Consider the following 24,129-nt stretch of genomic DNA (forward strand, 5'->3'; position numbering starts at 1 on the left):
CTCTGTGCTCCCAATGCAGGGGGCCCAGGTTTGATCCCTGGTTAGGGAACTAGATCCTGCATGCCACCACTAAGATCCCGTATGTGGCAACGAAGATCCCACGTGCCACAACTAAGACCCAGTGCCGCCAAATAAATAAATAAGGGAATGATAATAGTGCCTATCTCATAGGATGACTATAAAGATTTTAAAAATTTGTCAATGTAGAATACTTAGAAGAGGGTTAGCCTCATAGTGTCATCAACAAAGCCCACTGGGGTCCCGGGGAGGGGGGAATAAGATGGAATCTAGGTGATAAGGTCTTACCTCTCCTTTTGTGCTTGCCTGTAGGGGGCCGAGTGCAGACGTCTTACACCTAATGTGTTGCATTAGAGTTTCCACCACGGAATTGATGTTCCTGACACCCCAACTTGGAGACACGTGGAGAAGCACTGCACATGACCCCTCCATTCAAGATGGCGGCAGCAGTCTGTGTGCAGAGACGCTGCGCCCAGCGCTTGGATCTGGGGCTCCGTGAGCAACCTGCCCGCACGGGACCCTCGAGAACTCTGCCCCTCCCTCCTCAGACAAGAACCCTATAAAGCAGCCCTACTGATGGTCTTTGCGGGAGCATGTGCTCTACAGCCCGAGCCCACACCTCTCCATTCTTTGATCAAAGAATAAAGCTTTCCTTTGCTTCTCAACTGAACTCGGTTTGGTTCTATTGGCACAAGTGACACCGGGCAAAAGGATCCTTATTGGGGACTGACTCCAGAGGCAAGTCCAGTAACTATTATTTATTATTATTATCGAGGAGTTTGAAAGAAAGTTAGCAATTAAATCAGCAAAATAATTTTAGATAGTGATAGGTATTGGGAAGGAAATAAAACAGGATTTTGACGGAGAAAGTGATGGTGAAAGTTATGTTAGATTGGATCATCAGAGAAGGCCTCTCAAAGAGGTGATGTTTAAGCTGATTCAAGCAGATCCGGGGAACAGCATTTCAGCCAGAAGGAGCTGCATTCCAGCCAGAAGGAACTGCAAGAGCAAAGACCATATGGCAGGATCATGCTTGGCATAGTCTACAAAAAGAAGGCAGGCAGTGTGGCCAATCTAGAGGAAGAGTGAAAGGTGCTGAAGTCAAAGAAGTAGGCAGAGGCCAGATCATAAAAGTCTGTTAAAGACTAGAAATAGTTTCTTGTTTCTCTCAGTGAACAGATCTTACACAGAACATGGCTCCACAAGGCGTGAGTAGGTGCAAACAAGTGAGGTTAGAAGCTCCCTTCTGTTTTCCCAAATCCCGTGGGGAGAAGAAAAGGGATAAACCCCAGCCAAAAAGGGGAGTCGAAGGGTAAGGCTTCTCGCCACTCCAGGTGGGGTACAAGCAGAGAGGGAGGGAAGGGAGGTTGGTATGGTAGCTGGAGACCGGATCTTTCCTTGTCTGTAGAGGCAGGGTCCATGGTCGACCAGGGGGTCTACATGCAACAGCAAAAGTGTGGCTTGGAGGGTAGCCTGTTGACTCAGGCTGTGCTGAAGAGATGGCCGAGTCCCTCTACAAAGAAGGCAGAGCTGCCCACATACAAGTAACTCACGGATTCTTTTAAAATACAGCAGAAAGCTAATCAAACTAAATTCAAACTTCAGTATTATAATCAAATTTCTTCAAGCTTTGTGATTAAGGCTTATGGAGCTTAATTAATTTAGGGGGTGACCTCCTCCCCAAAAGATTTATTACCAAGTAGTATTTGGGTGAAGATGCTTCAGGTGCCATAAGTAGGGTAATCATATAATTTATCGTCTAAGTCAGGACACTTCTGAGAGTGAAAGGAGGTGCTATTAACAATAATCCCAGAACAACAGTATAAGCTAAGATTGTCTTGAACAAACTAGGACCTACTAAGGAATTACGTGCCCCTTTCTGAGACAGGGACCAAGGGAAAAACTTGACATTTATTTAAATGAGGTAGGAACAGCCAGCTGCTGGAAGAGCCAGGGTTGGATTTTTCTGATTTGGGAGCTCTGCTTCCAGACTCTGCCTCTTAACCCCATGTCTTTCTGCCTGTCTGCTTTACTCCATGATCCCTAATTTTAATCATTTGCCTCCTTAGTTGCATGCTGTTGGAACCAAGGGTCTCAGGTGATAAAGTGAGTTGGCTCACCTTAAAATACTCACTGAGATTGGAACACACACCCCTCTTCCCCAAAGAAGCTCAGGAAAAGAGCCACTGAAATCCGAGGGTCCTGCACTCATCCTAAATGGGACTGCAATTCCATGGAATAAAGGAATATTAATCCTGTGTCTGCTGCATTTTGTCAACTAGGAGGAGGCATGTTATCTTCCTCAGCCTTGTTTTACTCATTTGAAGTAATGGGAAACACAATGTATTAATTATCTGGGAGGCAGCCCTGTAGTTTAAAAGGTTTAAAAGGCTGTTCTGGGGTCAGATTCCTGGGTTCAGATTTTCTTGCTTACCACGTGTTAGGAGACTTCGGTGTATTACTTAACCCCTTTATGTTTCAGTTTACCCATCAGTAAGGCGGGGACAGTAACACTACGCCAGAGACTGGTCAGTTTTTCACCAAACCCAATTACCTTGTCTTCTGGCCACACACATAGACTGTATTTCCCAGCCTCACTTGCCAGTTGAGTGTGGCCAGATGTGCTGGCTGTTAGGATAAGAGCAGAAGTGACGGATGCCACCTTCGGGTCTGGCCAGTACAAACCTTCCAAGTGACACTCCACATTCTTTTTTTCTGGATCAAATCAGGGGATCTAACAGAGGACTCCAAGGCCACAGGGAATGACAGAACCACAGAATGGAAGGTGTCTGAGTCTCTGAATGACCTTGTGGAAGTCCTACTGCCAGGTAGGACCAACCACTTTGGACTCTGTGTAAAACAGAAATAAACCAGTGTTTATTTTATTGTGTTAAACTAGTGAGAGTTGGGGCGGGGGGTGTTTATTAAAGCATCCTGAATTATCCCAACTAGTATAAACTCCTACCTCACAGGGTTACTTCAAGCACTAAAGTATCCATAAAGTATTGGTGTAAATGTGCTCTCAGAACATAGAAGGCAAAGTATCTCCATGAATCTCTTTTTCCAAATTCTTTGTTACAGCCAGAGGGTAATGTAGACCTCATTGGAAATCATTGTTCTCCATGTAAAGCATCTTACGGTGACTGACAACACAGCCTATCGGTACACAAAAATGGGTGAAAGCAGATTATATAAAATGAGGAGAGCAGCAGGGGGGAAACACAAACGTGACCTGGGGTCAAAAGTCTGTGCTCCAAGGCTCCTCTCATCCTTCCCAGAGTCCCCAGGACCTTGTCTGCAGTCAGGGCTATAGGATCTCCCAATGTGACTGCACAGCCTTGCTGAAGATTTAAACCTTTGGGATTATTACAACCCATTGTCTTTCTTTGGGGTAGATTCAGGCTCGTTGGTGGTACCCTGTGACTCCTATAACAAGTGGGCTGAGAGAGGACTTTAAAAGTTAGAAAACTGATTATATTATATAGAATCAGAGATGTATGCTTAGAAATGGAAATTATTCTTGAGAGATGTTTAGATTTCTCCTTTGAAAATCTTTTATTACTGCTATAAAGTCCAAGTCCCAGAAAAACTTCAGAGATACAATTCAGCAAGTAATCAATTAGGATTCTACCCAATAGGAAGATTTTGAACAAAAGAAAGACTAGTGACTTGATAGTTGACTTGTATATTTAACTGTTTCTACACACCCTGCCAAGTTTTCTCTAGACTAATATTGGCAAATAAATCTCTTAAATCTTGATTTGATTTTTTTCCGGTTCACCTTCAAGCTCTTGAGATGCTGTGCTCCAACATCATCACTCACCACCTTGTATCTCTAATGATATCACAAATCTTTTTTATGCTATAGCATTGTCAGCAGATATGCTGCTTGATGACACAGAGAATATTTCATAGCCTTGTAGATAAATAAGCCTATCGGTTCACAGCTATTCATATACCCACAGAAACCTCTCATCATTGGAAATTTTCCAGTGTACCAAAATGTGTCTGAAGTAGGAAACGCCCAGAGAAAAAGCCCATTATAAAAGCTCATAACTATCCTACAGATATAATCCCAAGGAAGCCATGGTCACTTGGCTCAGTCCCAGGAGGCTGTTACGTTCAAAAGATTATAATTCAGATAGGACGTCCGATGTTTATGTTCACATTTCAACATCTTTAAAGAGGATACAAGTACACAAACAACAAAACTCATTAAGATCCTCTCTTTCCCTATTTTATAATGCCTCAAGTCTCTGGAAGCCTTCCACTTTCCTTCCTCAGAAGAACTGATCATGTTTCTACATCATTCCTCTCAAAAGTTCATCATTTCTTCCCAGAGTCCCCTACCAAAGGATATATACCTTGTCTACAGACCCCTGGACACGAGGGGTCTTCTGTGCTTTTCTTTTCTGTCAAAAACCCATCTGCTTTGCTTTTGGCCTATCTTATCTTCATTCCATCATAAAAGCCCGAAGAATTGCCTGGAATTGGTGGAGCCTTCCTTCATTTGCATGAAAGATAGGGAATTGAGCAGGCCAAGCCAGAACCTTCCTCATATGTTAATTACATTTGTCCCATCACACCTATTAAGTATAAGGCAGTCAAATGATGCCCTAAATGTGCACATGTTGCCTGTACAGGCTCATTTCCAAAGAGCATTCTAATCCAAAAGCAATGCTTTGTAGAAAATGGACTACCATATGGCCCAGCAATCCCACTACTAGGCGTATACCCTGAGAAAACCATAATTAAAAAGAGACATGTACCAAAATGTTCATTGCAGCTCTATTCACAGTAGCCCGGAGATGGAAACAACCTAAGTGTCCATCATCGGATGAATGGATAAAGAAGATGTGGCACATACATACAATGGAATATTACTCAGCCATAAAAGGAAATGAAACTGAGCTATTTGTAATGAGGTGGATAGACCTAGAGTCTGTCATACAGAGTGAAGTAAATCAGAAAGAGAAAGACAAATACCGTATGCTAACACATATATATATGGAATTTAAGAAAAAAAAAAAGTCATGAAGAACCTAGGAGTAAAACAGTAATAAAGACAGACCTACTTGAGAATGGACTTGAGGATATGGGGAGGGGGAAGGGTAAGCTGTGACAAAGCGAGAGAGAGGCATGGACATATATACACTACCAAACATAAGGTAGATAGCTAGTGGGAAGCAGCCGCATAGCACAGGGAGATCAGCTCGGTGCTTTGTGACCGCCTGGAGGGGTGGGATAGGGAGGGTGGGAGGGAGGGGGACGCAAGAGGGAAGGGATATGGGAACATATGTATATGTATAACTGATTCACTTTGTTATAAAGCAGAAACTAATAAAAAAAAAAAAAAGGAAAAAAAAATGGAGACAACCATTTGCCTCTGGTAGATGATTCAAGAAAGTCCGACATAATAGCACCATCTCTCAAAAGGCTTCACCCAGCTGAGCTTTACATGGCATAAAAAGTCCCCGTCTGTCACCTAGTAAAAGTAGAATAGCTTATTCTTCTACTGGGGCTAAATTAAAAGATGCAGCCATTCCATCATATTTAGCAGCACTGCTGTATAACACACAAAAGCTTCTGCGGCACTTATTGAAAGGAGAAAATATCATCTGGCTGGTAGAAAGGGTCTGTAACTAAAACAAAAGTACTCTCACCCTTGACTAAACATTTACTGTCAACAATCTGCCTTCTGTATGTGCCCGGGAAAACAATACTCCCAAACACACAAAAACACAAATGTTCTATTCATAATAAATCTGCTTTAAGGAATGATTACCCAGGAATAAATTTTTTTTTACCTTTTAAGCTAAATTCTTTTTTTTTTTTTTTTTGCAGTACGCGGGCCTCTCACTGCTGTGGCCTCTCCCGTTGCGGAGCACAGGCTCCGGACGCGCAGGGTCAGCGGCCATGGCTCACGGACCCAGCCGCTCCGTGGCATGTGGGATCCTCCCGGACCGGGGCACGAACCCGTGTCCCCTGCATCGGCAGGCGGACTCTCAACCACTACGCCACCAGGGAAGCCCTAAGCTAAATTCTTTATAAGTGAACATCGGGATAAATGTACCTCCCCCAGTAGAGGAGGTCCACAGGCCACTTATGCTGCTGATTTTCAAAGGAGAAAAAAAGAAAGGAAGAGGGATGATTTTCTTAGCCTTTATCATGCTCATTATGTTGTGCACTATTTCTACAAATAGGTTTCACTGATCCAAAATTAACTGTCTGGGATTTTTACCCTAGGCTTCAACTAAACGAAAGGCATAGGCCTGATTTTCCTCGTGCATGTGTAAGAGTCTTGCTGTGGACAAGGAATCTCTTTGTACCTTGATTTTCAAAAACTGGATCAAGTTCATCCAACACAGCTGTGGTTTACAACAACACAGCTTCTCTTTGGATTTTAAGTCTTATTTATGTAAGATCCAAATGTTGGGTAACCTCGGATAAAAGACTTGTCTTCCCTGTAACAATATAAATAAAATGTTGCTTTGAACAATAGATAAACATTTTTTTGCTTTACTTCTTAAGCTGTTAGTACCTGCAAAAAGGAGAAATTCCCATCTAAAGTACGTTATTGTTACTTACACAATGTTATATGTCAACTATCTCAACAAAGCTGGAAAAAAGGTTAATGTTTTTGCTATTTAGGAAATTGTGATTATAATTTATAATTATTTCAGTTTAAATCTTTCTTATACATTGACGAAGTGTTTTCTTTGCGAAATAAATTCGGAAAGAAACAGAAAAAAACTGTGATAAACCAGTTTCATGAATATTGTTCTAATTTTCTTATTTTCCAATAGCTTGAGACAGTATTCCAAATCTCATTAATTTCTCTTAATGTTAACTATTTCTATATAAAATGGGGAAGTTGTTTGTTACAGGTAAAAGAAAAATCTAATTATATATTGTACTTAATAACTTCTTAATCTTGAGGTTTGCTATTCTGTAACCCTCTTTTTCATGTACCATTTAAAATTCCCTAATATTTTTTGTGAGCCTTTTAAATCCCATTATCTGATTTATTTTTGCTTCTTAAAAAGGAGGGCTTTTATCCATTTACTTTGTTACTTATTGCCCCAGCATGTCAAAACCACACCCATTGATACTTAATAAAATTATCTGAAGATAAATTACAAACCATATATGCTGCTCACATTGTAATGAGATAAACAGAGGAATAAACTTGGGTTATCCCTCCAAGTCCTATATTTGGATTGTGCAAGGCTTCCATTAGAATAGTGGATACAGTCTGGAGCCTCACATGCAAAGAAGAGAGAGGTTTGGAAGCAATCCTGAAGGAAAATGACAAACATGTTCAATTACTGGAAAATGGACCAGATGGGGAAAGCAACTGCTCTTGCTTAGTGTAGAAAAGAGTTTGTTCACACATGGTTCCCAAGCACATGAAGTGTAGTTATCAAGAGGAAGATAGTTATTCATCCTCTTCTCCTCTCCTGTCCTCTCTTTCTCAAAAAGACTCAAGAAAATATTTACTGAAAATAATTGTATATAAATTTTTTTTAAAATGTTTTGACCAGAGGCTGAGTCAGGTCAAATTTATCACTGGCATATTTTTAATAAATTAAAAAAATTTTTTTCACTCTTTTCAAAACATTTTTATTTTATATTGCAGCATAGTTGATTGCAGCATAGTTGATTAATGTTGTGTTAAGTTTCAGGTGTACAGCAAAGGAATTCAGTTATACATATACAACTATCTATTCTTTTTCAAATTCTTTTCCCATTTAGATTATTACAGAATATTGAGGACAGTTCCCTGTGCTCTACAGTAGGTCCTTGTGGGTTATGTACTTAAATATAGTAGTGTGTACATGTCAATCCCAAACTCCCAATCTATCCTTCCCCCCCCCCTCCCCCTGGTAACCATAAATTCCTTCTCTAAGTCTGGGTTTCTGTTTTGTAAATAAGTTCATTTGTATCGTTTTTTTTTTTAGATTCTGCATATGAGCAATATCATATGATATGTGTCCTTTTCTGACTTACTTCACTTAGTATGATAATCTCCAAGTACATCCATGTTGCTGCAAATGGCATTATTTCATGTTTTTAATGGCTTAAAATTCCATTGTGTACATGTACCACATCTTCTTTATCCATTCATCTGTTGATGGACATTTAGGTTGCTTCCATATCTTGGCTATTGTAAACAGTGCTGCAATGAACACTGGGCTGCATGTATCCATTCGAACCATGGTTTTCTCTGGATAAATGCCCAGGAGTGGGACTGTTGGATCATATGGTAGCTCTGTTTTGAGTTTTTTAAGGAACCTCCATACTGTTCTCCATAGTGGCTGTACCAATTTACCTTCCTACCAACGGTGTAGGAGGGTTCCCTTTTCTCCACACCCTCTCCAGCATTTGTTGTTTGTAGACTTTTTGATCATGGCCATTCTGACTGGTGTGAAGTGATGTCTCATTGTAGTTTTGATTTAGTTGCAGGATACAGAATTAATACAGAGAAATCTGTTGCATTTCTATACAGTAACAATAAAAGATCCAAAAGAGAAATTAAAGAAACAATCCCATTTACCATCACATAAAAAAGAATAAAATACCTAAGCATAAACTTACCTGAGGAGGCAAAAGACCTGTACACCAAAAACTATAAGATGCTGATGAAAGAAAGCAAAGATGACACAACAGATGGAAAGATATACCATGTTCTTAGACTGGAAGAATCAATATGTCAAAATGACTATACTATGCAAGGCAATTTACAGATTCAATGCAATCCCTATCAAATTACCAGTGGCAGTTTTTACAGAACTAGAACAAAAAAATCTTAAAATTTGTATGGAGACACAGAAGACCCCGAATAGCCAAAGCAATCTTGAGAAAGAAAAACGGAGCTGGAGCAATCAGGCTCCCTGACTTCAGGCTATACTACAAAACTACAGTCATCAAAACATTATGGTACTGGCATAAAAACAGAAATACAGATCAATGGAGCAAGATAGAAAGCCCAGAAATAAACCTACGCACTTATGATCAATTAATCTACAACAAAGGAGGCAAGAGTACATAAATGGAGAAAAGACAGTCTCTTCTATAAATGGTGCTGGGAAAACTGGACAGCTACATGTAAAAAAATGAAATTAGAACATTCTTTAACACCAAACACAAAAATAAACTAAAAATGGATTAAAGACCTAAATGTAAGACTGGATACTGTAAAACCCTTAGAGGAAAACCTAGACAGAACACTCTTTGACATAAATCGCAGCAAAATCTTTTTCAATCCGTCTCCTAGAGTAATGGAAATAAAAAGAAAAATAAACAAATGGGACCTAATTTGTTTGCTTTTGCACAGCAAAGGAAACCATAAACAAAACAAAAAGACAACCCACAGAATGGGAAAAAAATATTTGTAAATGACGCAACCGACAAGGGATTAATCTCCAAAATATACAAAGAGCTCATGCAGTTCAATATCAAAAAAACAAAAAACCCAGTCAAAAAATGGGCAGAAGACCTAAATCGAAATTTCTCCAAAGAAGTCATACAAATGGCCAAGAGGCACATGAAAAGATGCTCAACATCACTAATTATTAGAGAAATGCATGTCATTGGCTTTTTGTACTTCTTTACCAATTCAGCAACCCCAATCCTCTCATTCTGTAAGGTACCAAAGACTCTCGCTACTTTTTTTTTTTTGCCTTCCCTTATCAAATCTGTCTCAATAAAATATCTGAGAAAGTAATTCGTATTATGGTAAGTAACTCAGATTAGTAACACCTAAACATATTACTCTTCAATTCAAGGCAATGAATATTTTTAGAGCTCTCACTGAGAATCACGCTTTGTTTTGTACATACTATCCAAAAGCTTCCAGAGCTTGTTTTTCGTAAGCCATTTTTAAAATTGAAATATAGCTAACGTACACTTTTGTGTTAGTTTCAGGTATACAGCAAAGTGATTCATATAGCTTCTTTTTCATATTTTTTTCCATTATAGGTTATTACAAGATATTGAATATAGTTCCCTGTGCTATACAGTAGGTCCTTGTTATTTACCTGTTTTCTATATAGTAGTGTGTATAAGTTAACCTCATATGTATATGAACTTCCTGTTGCTCCTGAGGAGCTCTGAGCCCAGGACCCAGCATCGTGAAGTTCTCTGTGGAGTTAGGAGGACCACTGCTTCTACTTGTTCCCTTGATATGGATGTGTTCTGGGCAAGAGCCAGTGTTGGTGGAATGTAGCTGTTTTAATTTGGGGGCTATGGCTAAAAGAACACTATTTTATAAAGATGAGTTGGTAGGTCCTGTGAATAATTTCTGGGAGCTGGATGTCTGGCAATTCAAGTGCAACCAGATGAACTTGAATTTGATTATCCTGTCAATTTGGAATTGAAATATAGGTTTTCTATGATGGAGCTGTCATTCATTCCTGGCTTACCTATAGACCAAAGAATTTCTGCTGAACTCCATTTGGAGTGTACAGTTTCCAGCTCCTGTGTCTCATCTGATGGATCCTCTAATAACACTGAAAGGATTAATAGCTTAATCAAATCCCCAACTGCTCAACACTTGTTCTTGATACAATACAGATACCGGGCTATGCCCACTTCAGAGAACTCTGGTCAATGTCTTTCTATGGACCACACAATTACTCCCTTCAAGGAATTTGACTCTTCCTTTCCTCTATGAATTTTAGAAGCTTGTGCTCTTGGACATCCAGCAGCAACACAGAAGTAACCCAATTTAATGATGTCATGTGGCATTTCATTTTTATATATTTACATATTTTTCATTCATTTTAATCTATTGTAATCCCCTTAAGAAGAGGCCATTTGTGTTTTTAACTTTCAGCATGGCTAGAAACCATTGAATAAAACTTGACATATTTTATTGTTTAAAAAAAATGAGCTTGGTTTTTAGAGGCAAACTTGCCTACATTTGAAAAAGAGAGAGAAAGCCTTGAGTCAAAGGAGCATAACCTTTGTTGCTATGTAGCATATATACAGTCATGAAAATACTGCAGGCTACAGATGTTTCCCCATCTATAAAAGCAGTATTCTTAACCTCACAGATTAAATGGCTAAATGAAATGATGTATGTAAAATGTTGATTTTGTTGTTATTGTTTTTATCTTTGCATCACCTTCTAGGTTCAGAAACACTTAGAAGAATATACGTGACCTTTCTGTCCAAAAAGTCAACACGGGAAAAGGAAAAGAGAATGATGCAAGCATAGGTAAGTTTTCCTAACAGGCAAAGTAGGATTATAAAAGTACATATAACAATAACATTAATAGTAAATACCGGGGCTTCCCTGGTGGCGCAGTGGTTGAGAGTCCGCCTGCTGATGCAGGGGACGCAGGTTCGCGCCCCGGTCCGGGAGGATCCCACATGCCGCGCAGCGGCTGGGCCCGTGAGCCATGGCCGCTGAGCCTGTGCGTCCGGAGCCTGTGCTCCACAAGGGGAGAGGCTCCAACAGTGAGAGGCCCGCGTACTGCACACACACACACACAAAAATAGCAGATACCATTTTAAGCACTTGCTAGGAACCAAACACTAAGCTAATTGCTTAAGATTATTTTCTTGGATCCACACAAATCCTAGGAAATAAACATTATTACCATTCCCTTTTTATAAATCAGAATGACTGAGGCTCAGTCCCCAAGGTGACACAGCTAGTAACTGATGGGGCTGGGATTAAACTCAAACTATCTGGCTGCTTAGATATACTTAAGTGTATAGTTTCCTTTCCCTGGATCTAATGCTCAGTAAACATATATCACCCTCTGTTACTACTCATCTCTGATGTGATTTAATTAATTGGATTAAGATATATGTATTTTCTGAGCACTGGACTTTGAATACTATGTACAAGTTTAATTAAAATAAGTTGTCTTGATTTTATTTATGTTGTCTCTTTGAGTGTATAGCTACTTTATTATTTTTTAAACAAATTGAAACTTACAGAAAAATTTCAAAAGCTGTATAAAAACTTTTATTTTCCTGAACTAATTTAACAGTTTGCTGCTGATATGATATGATAATCCCCAAATACTTTATTGGGAATTTCCTCAGGTAAGGTTATTCTCCCATACATAATCACAATAAACCATCAAACTAAGGAAATTACATTGACGCATTACAAAAAACAAATCTCCAGACTCCATTGGAGTTTTGCAAATTGTCCCAATAATTTCTTTTAAAGAAGAAGGATCCAGTCCAGAATCACATGCTGCATTTAGTTGCCATGTCATCTAGAGAGTTCCTCAGTCTTTCCTGGATTTTCATAATCTTGACAGTTTTGAAGATTCTAGGTGGTCCATTATTTTGTAGAATACTCCTCAGTTTGGGTTTGTCCAATGTTTCCTCCTGATTAGATTTAGATTCTTTGGCAGGAACATCACGGAAGTGATGCTGTGTTCTTCACATTGCATCCTATCCATGTCTACTTGTCCCATCACTGGTGATGTGAAATCACTTGGTTAAAGTGTCTGCCAGAATTCTCCTCTGTGAAGCTACTCTTTTTCCCTTTGAAATTAATAAGCATTTTGTGAAAAAGTACTATGAAACTATATAAATATCACATTCTTTATCAAACTCTCAACTTTTTCATTTATATCAGTATGGACTCATGGATATAAATAACTAATGGATTCATTAGTTTTAATTAATTACTATAAATATTTATTCTGATGCTCAAATTGTCACAGGTTTGGCCTGGGAGCTCCTTCAATCTAGTCTATGTCCTTTTTTTATTCTTAAATACAACTTTTTTAAAGAGCATTTCAAGGTTCACAGAAAAATTGAGGAAAAAGTTCAGGGATTTCCCACATACCCCCTGCCCCACACAGGCATAGTCTCCCCCATTATCAACATCCCTCCCCCGCAGTACATCACTGTCTATGTCCTTATGACATGTCTCCATTATTCTTTGAGACCATCCTTGTTTCTGGCACATAAATGTGTGCCAGACTCACTTAATATTTTTCCAGCCCTGAACCTGGGATCAGGCATTTTTCCAAGATGCCCTGGTTCTTTTTAGTAGAGAATGGTACTTAGAAACAGATACTTGTGTTAGGCGTACTCCTTATGAATCCATACGCCTATATTTACTTCTGTATCTAGCTCCATACTTTGAAAAGCATGAGTTCAAACAGCTATGTCCAATTCCAATCCAATACCATGCATTCCGTCTAGTTTTCTCTTTTCATCTTTGTACTCCCTCTTCATTGACGTGGAACCTAGCTGCCATTATCTTTTTTTTTTTTTTTTTTGTGGTACGTGGGCGTCTCACTGTTGTGGCCTCTCCCGTTGCGGAGCACAGGCTCCGGACACACAGGCTCAGCGGCCATGGCTCACGGGGCCCAACCGCTCCGCAGCATGTGGGATCTTCCCGGACCGGGGCACGAACCCGTGTCCCCTGCATCGGCAGGCGGACTCTCAACCACTGCGCCACCAGGGAAGCCCTGCCATTATCTTTAATGTATTTATTTGATCAATCCTTCATGTATAACCAATCTCTCATTATTACTACTGCCTCTCCCCTCTGCTGGCACAGATGTCCTCACCCCAAAACTCCAAACCAGGCTCCCCCCCATACACATTGCCCCCTCGCTGTGTTTGGACTGTGACACCATTCTCTAGACATCCTAGTACCACCTGCCCACCCCAATTCCCCTACTTTGCTTAACCCAATTTAATGAAATTTGGACAGAAATGTTTGGGAAGAGGAAAAAAGTGAATGCACAGTCCTTGAACATTTTCATCAAACCACGCAATTCTTTTTATTTGTGTGTTTACTGAAAAAGAATTAGTTTTAAGATAATTCATCCTAAACTACAATAATTTTTGTTGGGCTCAGAGTAAGAGAAACTGATTTTATTCTCCCTTTTCTAACTGCAACAGGTAAACATTTCCAGTGGATCTCTTAACTTTTCCTATGAAAAGAACCCTTAAAACCACTCAGCAGGCATAACTCATTCACAGTGTCAGTGGTTCTTAAACTTTTTGGAATCATTGAACACATTAGGGATTCTGAGGAAAAATTTGAATCCTTTCATCACTTAAGTGTTTGCATCCAGGAACCTTAACTTTGCTTTACTTGTAATAGTTTATTACATACTTACTATATGCTGTGGCTCCTCTGACTCTGCTAGATGCTGAGGATACAACAAATTGAAAATAATGCCAGAAGATTCACAGGCAACGTACTGCAAACCTCTCTTCTTTATGAAAGGACTTTGGAATACTTCAAGGTGACTCCATATTAAAAGGACTACCAAATTCAGAGGGAATAACTTGCACATTGAGGCAGTCGTGCCATTTATGTATAGAAGCAAATCTTAACATATCAACTTCTAAATCATGGATGGGCATAAACGTATGAAATATGCTCAACCTCATAAGTAATCAGGAAAATGCACCTTAAAATCACAAGATATGATTACTCACCTAACACATTAGCAAAAATTAAGAGTCTGACAACACCAATGTTGACAAGATTGTGGATCAATGGAAACTTCTTACATACTGTTTGTGAGAGTCTAAATCAGTACAACCACTTTTGAAAACAATTTGACATTTTTAGTAAAGGTGACGATATATAAACTATAAAACACCAATTCCACTCCTACCTGCGTGTATACCCTAAAGAAAATCACAATATACAAGAATACGTGTAGCAGCATTGTTTGCACTACCAAAACAGTGGAAACAAACCAAAAGTCTTTCAGTGAAAGAATGAATGAATAAATGTGATGAAATAACATATAGTAGTGAAAATGACTGATCTGCAGTTAAACAACATGGATGAATCTTACAAACATGAGGTTGAGTAAAAAAAAAAAATCTGAGAAGTAGTCATGTGGGAAAAATGCATTAATATAAATTTTTAAAAAATGAATCTGTTGTTTGATAATACTTGCTTACATAGTAAAAAGAAAAACCCACATTCAAGATTGTAATTACCTTGGGGGGAAGAGGCTGAAATCAGATTGGGTAGAGGCCCACAGAAGACTTCAAAGATATTTGTAATGGAATTTGTGTTTCTTACATTAATGGCCAATAAACAGATGTCAATTTTCATATTTTAAAACTCTTAATTTTTTAGACACATGTAAAATATTCTTTTCTTGTTATTAAATATTTAATTTTTAAAAGTTAAAAAAAACAAAGGAGCTTCCTACTTGAGGTTCATTGCACCATTATAATTTCTACAGGTAATTATTTTATTGCTTGGAGGAATGAATATCCTAAGGCCGAATATATATGAATTTTTAGACATTCTTCTTCTTTTTTCAGGTAGATAGTTTAACCCCTTCTGCAGGTGAAGAAAAAGATTCACAATGTGTAATTATGGCCCCAGGGTCTTCTGGATGAGTAGAGGTAAGGTGAGAATTTGAAACAGTCTTTCTAATTCTAGGGTCTGTGCTCTTTCTGCTCTACCAAATGCTATGAAAGGTTCCCACATAAATTATCTCATTTGATCCTCTCAATAGTTTTCCAGGTGAGGCACTGATATCTTCATATGTAAAATGAGTAAACTCAGAAGGATTAAATGACTTTCCCATAGTCTTGGAATACAAGAATTTAAGTCCAAGTCTTTTGACTCCTCAATTCAGTGATTTACTGACCAAGAAGACTGTCATCTTCCCAATGATAATTCTAGAATAATTGAGGGAGGGGGAGGACTTAAATTAACTTGTAATACCATAATCGAACCTCCAGTTATCTAATTAAAATCTTCTGCATCATTTTAGTTTTCTTCTCTCTAATATAAATAACCTCAGTAACATTTACCAAGAACTATTTTATATTCCAATAGCCTCCTAAGTACTGACTAATTTTCTTAGCTCCCAGGTGCCTAGCTCACATGTCCTGTTTTCTACAATGGGAAGCCCAGTCAGATAGGTTAAATGATTTGCTCAAGATCATAGAGAGTTCTCAGCAGTCATACCTTCTAACTGCCAGGTCCATGCCCTCATAATCTAAATTGACTTTGCTTAGCAGTGAAAGAAAATTCCTATTTATTTCTTTATGTCCACCTCAACCTCTAGCTTATTTATTTCACCCCATGTGGCTTCCAGTACTTTATTCTGTCAGCCTTAAGAAACTCTTAATCTCTGATAGCCAGACAGTCAAGAGTGCAGAGGGCACATTCTACCTCAGAGTGCTATTTTGGTTCAACTTGAACAGTGAGATCTTGCAAAGGTTGTCATCGTTTTGACTCTTACTTTTTGATAATTTACTTTTAACACAAAATAATTCATGTAAAAAATAAATAAAACAAACACCACCCTGGTATTGAGGTATAGCAATGGGAATTATATTTTCTTTTCTCTGAAACACTGGTCAATTAAAATCAGTAAATAATAAGAAAGTGACACTGGTCACGTCAAGTGATAAACTTTATAGGACATTTCAATTAGTGGTTCTCTTTTAATTTTACTTGATTTGCATAAATTTCATTAATTTGTATAAATGTAGAGGAATTAAATGATGCCATAGCTCAAGGAAGCAAGTAGGGCATTTTGTGGGGTCCAAGGTGTGGAGATGTATGAGATGGGAGATGCAGAAAGCTGATGATAATTTTTTTTACCTGATTGGGGGAATCAGGATATACACATCTGTTGCTTGATCAGTCAATCAACTGCTCAGTTCATTGATGTACACGTGGATATACAAACATGCAAATATTCACATACAAAGAGTAGCTTGTACTGACATACAGCAGTTGGAAAATGCAAAACAAATCTCTCATTTTTAACACTGCAATTTAAATCTAAGTGAAGATGCTGTTTAAGTTGGTCTGGAATCTAGTATTTCCATTGTGCTTTACTCCAAGTGTCTAATATTAAGAAGTCTGAGCTGTTATTCTAATGTTAATGACAGGAAAAATTCTGAGTGAGACTAGGTACCAAGTGCTAAGTGCATTTTACATATGTTCTCTTTTTTAATCCTCAAAACTTTCATAGGAGATAAGTACTGCTATTATCCTTGGCATTTATTCAGCAGAGGAAGCTTCAAGAGTTTAAATGCCCAAGGTCATAGAGCCAGCAAGTGTGGAACTTAGATTCAAATACATGTCCTCTGGCCTCTCAGTTGATTGCTCTCTGCTGTGCCATGCTGCCCCAGCAGCACCGACCTTCTGCTTTAACACAGAACACTCTGATTCTATTCTGGTCAGCCAAATGCTTTCCGGTTTCTAAGTGGAATAACTTGTGTTCTGTATTTTCTAGAGAAGGAATGGTGGTGTTGGGGAAAAGAGGCGACTCTGCCTTCTGAGGAACTGCTTAGAAATTTTCCAGACCATGTCATGGGAATAGCTTAACTCCAGACCCAAGACACTTAGGTGAGTCAGGATGGATGTTTTTGAAGAGGAAAGGGTCAGAGAAATATTTCATACAGTCATTGTCCTTTACGGATCCTCTGGCCTCAGAGTGTGCAGAACAGTAAGGTCAGCCAAATACATACGAGGGCACAGCTCACCGTGTGCTAGCTTTCTCCAGACACTAAAATGAACATCAAAGACAGCTTTGAAGTTCAAAAGAAGAAGTCATAAAGACAACCTGAGGGTCTGTGAACCTGTGAAGGGCGTTGTTTCCTTGGCAGTACTGCTAGGTTTTGAAAGGAGAGAATAAAGGGAGAGGTTACTGAGAAAACGGAGTACCTAGGCTTCACTTGATCATCCCATAAAATGGCAAATTTCATGAAGATACCCAGGATCTAGAACTTTTGGTTCTTTACTATCTGCCTAAAACCTAGTTCAGAGCAGGTACTAAATAAATAATAAATCATCCATATACTCAATTATATTTATTAATATTGATCCATTGAATGATTGATGGAGCACCTACTATGTGCTTCTATCCTAAGGGCTAGAGATATAGAAGTGAATGAACCAAAGACCCTGCTCTAATGAAATAAACAAATCAATATAAATATATGTTAAGTGGTATAAGTGCTAATAAGAAAAATAAAACAGAGTAAGGAGAAAGGGAATGAAGAATAACAGAGTAAGGTACTAGATACAGATAGAGTGTGATCAAGAAAGACCTCCCGGGACTTCCCTTGGTGGCACAGTGGTTAAGACTCGCGCTCCCAATGCAGGGGGACCGGTTTCAATCCCTGGTCAGGGAACTAGATCCCACATGCATGCCGCAAGTAAGAGTTCACATGCCACAACTAAGAAGCCTACCTGTTGCAACTAAGACCCAGTGCAATCAAATAAATAAATAAATATTAAAAGAAAAGAAAAGAAAAGAAAGACCCCTCTAACAGGCTTGTGGTTGCCAAGGGGTAGGGGGGTGGGAGAGGGATGGATTGGGAGTTTGGGATTAGCAGATGCAAACCATTATATATAAGATGGATAAACAAAAAGTCCTACTGTATAGCACAGGGAACTATGTTAAATATCCTGTAGTAAGCCTTAACAGAAAAGAAAATAAAGTTTCCAATGAAAATTTAGTGTCCATATTGAGATATACTGTGTCAAATATACACTAGGTTTCAAAGCTTCAGTACAAAAGAGTAAAGTGTCTCATTAAAATTTTTTATATTGATTACATGTTTAAATGATACTATTTTGGCTACATTGGGTTAATGAAATGTTATTAAAAATGAAAAAAAAAAAGAAAGACCTCTCTACTAAGGGGCATTTAAACAGAGAGATTTCAAGGAATTGAAGGAGTCAAAGTATAGATATGGAATAACAATCTAACATAATCAATTAATAATTTTAATTTCCTAACCCCAATGCCTCCAATTCCCATTTGCTTGAGTGCAGAAAGTGCAGTCTCCCTCCCAGGAATATCTAGGAATCACCAGGTTCATTGCCATGTGTTCTTGAATTAGACTTGGTAATTGGCTTAATAGCCTGCTACATACATATAACCACATTTTATCATTTTTGGTATCAACTAGTGAGTACATTTCCTTTCCTGCCTGTTGGTCATTTTCCTAAAAGGTAAATGGAAGAAGAGACTATTTCTAGTTTCCTACATCAAAGGGAGCTTCTATACTATTACATATAATTGAAGTGAAATTTGAAGTTTCTACTACAACTAGAACTGTTTCAAGCTGTCCTAATGAGGTACCGGAGAAGCTGTAAGTCACATATTTAATCATATGGATAATTCAAGAATGGACCACCATCATTGGCTGCCACTGACCAGGCTAACTTACATGAGGATTTTGCCACAACTTCAGTCCCTAGGGCATGAGAGTAATAGTTGTTCAGTGGGGCCATCATGGGAGTGGGTGACCTGGAGAATCAGTAGACAAGCAGTCAAGTTCTCCATAACTTTTTCAGTATTCATGGGTATGATCAATCCTTATTTGATTCAAATCTAGCAAACATTTATTTAGCACTTTCTCTATGCAAGATACCTATGCTAGGTGTATAAGGGGTTTGTAGTTTTAAAGAATGCAACTTTTTATCTCATTGTACCTCTAGCTGCAGCTACTGTCCTTTCACAGAGCTTACTCATGTCATGGATTTTATAGTACAAATGTAATGCACATGTGTTGTTTGAATTATGTAAACAGTTGCATTTATAAATGTGGAATGTTGTTGAGAGACAGTTGGCCCTTAACAGACTCACTCCCAATTCTCTTCTTTAATGTTCAACATTTCCACATTATACTTGATCTATATGAAATTCTATGTTTAACAGCTTTTCCCCCAAGTGGCTTGTTTTTAAGTGCCAGATGTAGATGCATTCAGCTATAAGAGAATGTATAAAAGTCAGTGTAGAAACTGGCACCCAGATAGCTTTGTTCATTTATTTAAATGTTCAAGAAAGACTTCGTTCATCTAGGAAGAATTTACTAGAACTTATTTGATAGGCACGTATTATCAACAACTCATCTCAATGTTTCTCATCTTCACATGATGAGCAGATGAGGACAATGTTTAAACTGAAAAACTTTCTCATTCCAATAGTAAGAGGACGTGGTTCCCAGGCTCTGCGTCATTGTGGGAAGGTGTTTGGGAGGACAAAGGGGACATAGATAATATTTCACAGCATGATGATAGAGAAGAACTGGTTTCTAGTGAGGAAAAATGCCACAAGGAAGGCTAAGGTGAAGCAGAGCCAACACTGATATTCTATGGCTACTCAGTGGCTCAGCCTCACTCATGGGTCATTCCAGGGGATCAAAACCCTGCACCTGCCCTGTAAGAATACAGGGTTACTGTGATAAGAAAAATTCATTTAAAAATTACCTTTTTAGGTGATCATAAATCCAGAAATATTGAATCCAGAAATTATTTTGCGATAGTCATAATTCTAATTGTAGCTAAAGCCTTTATCACGCCACTTTTTGAATTCTAACGAAAAATGTGCACATTGGTTATGGAGTAAAAATTCTCTAGCATACTAACGTGTGAGGGTCTCAGCTTCAAGCAGTACACAAAAATGATGCATCAAGCCTTTGAAGATATAGATGATGCTAGTAAACCACCATCAGTGGGAAATAGGTTTTGACTTACTTTTACGTGGGCACATTGAGATGCATTATGATATCTTGCTCATCCTTTCTGTGGGACCAACGTGACATATTGGGCTTAATTAGGAAAAGCATATATTATACATTCTTCTATGAGCCAAGCCTCAACACATAGGCTCCGATAGAACATTGTTTGTTGGTAGGTTGTTAAAATACACTTTTAAGGAGGAAAATTTATTAGCAGAGGTCTATACGGAATGTCGTATAAAAAGAAAACAAATTGGGCTTTCCCAACAGATTGAGATTTAAACCTCAGCTCTGCTATTTACTAGCTATATGATTTTGTATGAACTATTCCAGGCTCTGTTTTACCTACAGTTTTAGTTCTTGGTACTTATCTCTCATTGTGGTTGACATAATGTGAACTGAATATAGTGCTCCAAACAGGAAGGCCTCAGTAAATGTTAGTTTCCTCTTCCATTGAAGATCTAATTGTCATAATATTTCTAAAAATAGTTAACTCAGACTTCCATGTCCAGCCAAGATGGAGTAAAAGGACATGGATTTATCCTCCTACTTAAAACAACTTTGAAGATGGGCAAAATATATGAAACAACAGGACATCAGGCAACAAAAAACAATGACCTTATGAGAAAGGAAACAAGCAAAGTGAGGCAGTATAATTGCTGCAGCCTACTGCTTGGAGAACATTTTCTGGCCACAGCACAGAGAAGGGGAACCCAGGCAAAGTCTGGCAGTCTCTCTGAGATAAGGAGATAGAGCCAGGAATCTGGGGAAGTCAAGGTGGCTACAGTCCTCAGAGCATAGTACAGAAGAGGAGAGAGCTGCATAAAGACAGAACTCTAAAGAACTGTAGATGGTCCATCTCAAGTATTCAGCTGAGTACTGATTAGGCCTGTGTCTGAGAAAGGTATCCACACTGGGTATTTCTATTTCCAGTAGAAATTATTAGAAGAACAATGTCTGAAGCTCACAAAGGGGCAGGAAGAGGGTCTAATTTCAATAGCCAAAATGGAAAACTTCATAATTCATGGGGTATAAATTAGAATATTAATAAGCGTTTTGCCTCAACAGTGGGGGAAAATGATTAACTCTAGATTAAACATTTTCTTAACAAAATTTAAAGGAATGGTCCAAAAGGATCAAATGTTCCCAAGTAACTCAACCATGTCCCAGATCAGAGCTCAATAATAATTATAGGAATACAAATACAGCACTCAACAAGGCAAATTACAAAATAGTTACCATCCCATCAAAAATTTCAAAGCATGCAGGGAAGAAAAATAAAATGTATAATGAGAAAAAAATCAAACAATCAAAACTGACCCAGAAATGACACAGGTGATAGAACTAGTAGACAAAGGCATTAAATCAATAATTACAGTTATACCTCATATGTTCAAAAAGCTAGCAGAAAAACTGAACATATTAAAGACATGGAAGATATAAAAATGACAAAAATTGAACTTTTAGAGATGAAACCTATAATGTTGAAATAAAAAAATACACTGGATGAGATTAAGAGCAGATTAGACTTTTCAGAAGAAAAGATTAGTGACCTTGAAGTCCTAGCTATAAATACCACCCAAAATGAAACACAAATAGAAAAAGAAAACCATCAGTGAACTATGGGACTCTTTCAAGTAGCCAAATATATGTGTGATTAGAGTCCTCAAAGGAGTGGGGGGAAAATATTTGAAGAAATAATGGTCAAACTTTTTCCAAATTTGATAAAAATGATAAGCATACAGATTTAAATGCTTCAAAAATTTCCTAGCATAATTAACAAGATTACCAAGGAACATCATACTAAAACTCCTTAAAGCCAAATTAAAGAGTAAATCTTAAAAGGCACAGGGGGGTGGGGTGGGGTGGGTGATATGTTACATACAGAGGAACAATGATAAAAATGACAACAGATTTCTCATTGAAACAATGCAAGCCAGAAGGTACAGAAGCAACATCTTTAAAGGACTAAAAAGAAAAAAAAGTTGTCAACGTATAATTTTTCACCCAATGAAAATATCTTAACTAAGATGAAATGAACACTTTTTCATACAAATAAAAAGGAGAAAAAAATAACCAGACAACACAACTACAAAATATTTTAGAGGAAATCCTTCAAGCAGAATGAAATGATATCTGATAAAAACTTGGACCTACAAAAAAGAATAAAGAACACCAGAATTGGTAAGTAACTACCTTGGTAAATATTAAAAAAATCTTATTATTTAGGTCTCTGTAAAAGTTAATTAACAGATTGAATCAGAAATATTAATAATGTATTGTGGAGATTATAACAGATATAGAGGTAAAATGTATGACAACAACAGCACAAAGACTTGGAGGGGAGAAATTGAGGTATGTTTTGTAAGGATCTTATACTTGAAGTATACTAGTGCTTGAAGTTAAACTGTGATAAGTTAAAGATGTATGCTATAAATCCTAGAGCAACAAGTAAACTAATGCAAAAAGTTAGCCATAGCTAATATACTAACAAAGGAGATGGTATGGAATCATAAAAAAATACTCAATCCAAAACTATTGGGGAGAAAGAGAGAAAATGGAATCAAGAATATATGGGACAAATAGAAAATAAATAGGAAGATGATAGATTAAAATAATCACATTGAATGTAAAGGATCTGAACACATTAATTAAAAGCAGAGCTTGTTATATTAGGTAAAATAGACCCAAGTATATTTCTTGTATGAAAACTATGAATAAGTTAAATGTAAAGGATACAAAATGATGTAGCCTGCTAATGTGAATCAGAACTCTGGCATAGTTACCTTGATACTAGAGCAGACAAGGTTACCATGGATAAAGAGAAGCATTTCATAATGATAAAGGGAGTCAGTTCATCAAGAGGGCATAATAGTCCCAAATATTTAGACATCTAATAACAGACCTCCAAAATATGTGAAGCAAAATGGATAAAACTTCAAGGAGAAATGAACAAATCCACAGTTACAGTCTGATATCATTTATTAGCTCTGATAGTTTTCTGTACATTACTTAGATGGGCAACTGATTTTTGACAAATGTGTAAAGGCAATCCAGTGGAGAAAGGGGAGCATCTTCAACGAATGATGCTGGAATAACTGAACACCCACATGTGAAAAAAAAACCCAAACAAATACTCCCATCCATTCCTCACACAACATATACAAAGCTAGAGGCACAATCCATAAAACGAAAAAAGTTGATAGATAAGCCTTCATCAAAATTAAGAACTTTCACTCTTTGAAAGACGCTGTTAAGAGAGAATGAAAAGATAAGTCACAGACTGAGTGAAAATACCTTTACTTCATGTATTTGACAAAGAAATCATATCCCAAATATATAAGGAACTTTCTAATCTCTATAGTATGAAAACAAACAATCCAATGTTTTTTAAAATGAGCAAAAGATTTCAACAGCCATTCATCAAAGAAGATCTACAAATGGCAAATAAGCACATGAAAAATGTTCAGTGTCATTACTCATTAAGGAATGCAAATTAAAAAAACAACAAGATACTACTACACATCTATTAAAATGGCAAAAATTAACAAGCCATACAAAGTATTGACAAAGAACTTGTATACCTTGCTTATGGAACTGTAACATGGTTCAATGACTTTAAGAAACAGTTCAAGAGTTAAACATTCACCT

Source organism: Mesoplodon bidens (assembly GCF_964165515.1).
Source record: "Mesoplodon bidens genome assembly, chromosome: 11".
In the NCBI taxonomy this organism is placed as follows: Eukaryota; Metazoa; Chordata; class Mammalia; order Artiodactyla; family Ziphiidae; genus Mesoplodon; species Mesoplodon bidens.